This window comes from Hipposideros armiger, unplaced genomic scaffold (assembly GCF_001890085.2).
Source record: "Hipposideros armiger isolate ML-2016 unplaced genomic scaffold, ASM189008v1 scaffold_675, whole genome shotgun sequence".
NCBI lineage: Eukaryota > Metazoa > Chordata > Mammalia > Chiroptera > Hipposideridae > Hipposideros > Hipposideros armiger.
The window spans coordinates 59,346-61,846 of record NW_017732025.1 but is presented as its reverse complement, the minus strand read 5'-3'; the positions used below and the strand labels follow the sequence as shown (position 1 = coordinate 61,846).

At 39.1% G+C, this 2,501-nt stretch overlaps 1 protein-coding gene across 1 annotated transcript in view; it reads left to right on the top strand.

The window, feature by feature from the left end:
• LPAR3 (lysophosphatidic acid receptor 3) overlaps nucleotides 1-2,501 on the top strand; it is a 102,956-nt gene that overhangs the window by 87,793 nt on the left and 12,662 nt on the right. The gene's annotated exons all lie outside the window — the stretch shown is intronic.

The window sequence follows — 2,501 nt, the reverse complement described above, 5'->3', positions numbered from 1 at the left end:
AGGAGGAGATGGTGTTTTCTTACTTATGCACTTTTATGATCTCCAGCTGTTGCCCAGAGTTAAACACTAGAATTAAGTCTAGGCTGTGGTTCTAGCTGGGAAGCCTCTGCTTTAAATTTTATCTTGAACCTCTTGGCACCAAGATTTTTAATTTTCCAGAGCTGGCCATAAATTTAAAACAAGTGTTTCTAAAACCAGTTGGCAGAGTAAAAAGATCCAACAGTGGTAACAATAGTGTTAAATGAATCATTTGCGGAATGCTTAAGTGCTCATCATCTATTTGAAGTGTCTTAGTGTTTTCTTGTTTTCTGCAGTAAAAATAAGTCAGGTTTACTAAAGGTATAAATTTTCATTCCTTTCGCATATGTGACAATCTATGTCCTAAATTATTGCACTTCTAAAACACTGTGGGTAAATGTGTATGAATTTGAATGCAAACCACATCTGGAAGTGTTATTTTTAAATGATTTAGTGTGGTAAGAACATTTTCACTTGAATATTCTATTAATGTGTAACTTACACATTATAATGCTTCTAACCAAGAATAGCCATTTACTTTTAAATTTTAGTTTTAAAATTCTTTTCAAATAGAAGAGAGCTTCCCCCTGCCGAGATGAGGTTCACAACCTGATTTTTATGTAGAGTTGCAATTTTCTATTTTTGTAAATCAGACAGCTCTGTGGCTTACTAGGTTAGCATTATTGCTTGTGCCCTGCCACTTTTTCCTGGACTAAAAACAAAGAATAACAGAGCGAACATATTTAAAATATATCCTCCTCTTTGATGAAATGAGTAGTCCGTGTGCCAAGGTGAAACTTTTCTGTGGGAGTGATTGCTTTTGTTATGGATGTCTCGTTTGTGTGCCACTCGCATGACAAGATTTCTTTTTAATTGCATATGAGAACTTCTAAACAGATGAAAATATGGCTAACTCGTTGGAATAGAAAAGTATGAGTCTTGAAGAACAGGCTTCATGCAACTCGAGGTGTCAATCTTCTACACATCCTGTCACTAAAATCCCAAGAATGCTGAACTATCTTACCTACATTCCAGGGAGGGGCCCTTCTCCCAGATAGATTGCCATTCTTTCTTATTTCCTATAATGTGGGCTGAGGTATTAACCAGAGTATTGTCTGAGACATTTTGAAAACTTCCAAATAAGGGGTGGGGGTGACAGTTGTATATTGACTGGGGACTTGGAAAGATCTTTTATTTCACTTGTCACCATATTTTCATTTGTAATTGTAGCTGCCAAAGTGTTAGGCATTCCTTAATTGGATGTTTCTGACTATCTTCAATTACAGTCATTAAATATCATTTCAGTACTTAATTGAATATTCTAGTATATGATGCACTGTACTTTAAAAATTAACATTGAACCTATGATACTGGTTTTTGAGTAGAGCACTCAAACTAGTTTATTTAATTATTAGAGGAAAGCTCTATTTATAGTCTATTTGGACTATTAGTGAGTCTCTTGAACAGGTACTGAAAGAACAGAGAATATCATTAAAATAAAAAATAATTGCTTCTTATCGATATAACTGACCTGTCACTTGGCAATAGAAGGAAATGAGAATTGTTATTCAAATGTAATCATCATGAAGACATTCACTTTTAATAGCTGGCATGTGGTAGGTGGTTGCTTAGTAAATATTTATTAATGAAAGGACATATGGCTTCAGTGCACACCTATGACTGATGACTCCCAAGTCAACATTTGCATTTGGAGCTCTCCGAGTTCTGACCCACACGTATGGCTGTCTTCTTCATGTCTCTGCCTGGAGGAGCCACAGATCCTCTAAATGCCCAATGCCTAAAACTGAACCACTGTGTCCTCCTTCTAAGCTGGCCCCTCGTCCGCTTCTCCCACTTGATTATCAGAACCACATGCTACCCAGTCACCCTGGATTCGTCCTCTCCCTCACTTCCTAGATCCAGTTCTTATATCAAGTGTTACCGTTTTCCCTCCTTACTGACTCTCTAACCCCTCTCTGTCTCTCCATCTCCACCACCACTATTTTTTCAAATCCTTAGAGTTTCACCTGAATTTTAGCCAGTCTTCAGATAAGCCTCCCTGCTCAGGCCAGCAGCTCTCCCCAGGGAGCTGGTTGAAACTGGAGATGCCCAGGTCAGTTTGAAGATGATGAAGATGCCTTCATCAGTTTCTCATGTGGTAGGTCTGGGTGTGGCCCAGAAATCTGAATCTTAAGCAGGCATCCAGGTGATTCCAATGCAGTTGGGAGCAAACTTCAAGCTTCACTTACCTCGACTCCACCCTGAGCACTCAGACAAAACTTGCTCTCAAATGTAAAATGTCCATGTCCCTGAGTATAAATCTTCAAAGAACTACCATTCCGTAGCAGTAGTTTACAAACTGTGCTCAGTGGGGTTCCCAGGGGTTCTCCAGAGGTGCCTTGGTGTGTGTATGCGTGAGGGGTAGTGGTTGTAGTATGACAAGAGTGAATTCTGCTACAAAGGGCTTTAGTCAATCCCCCTCC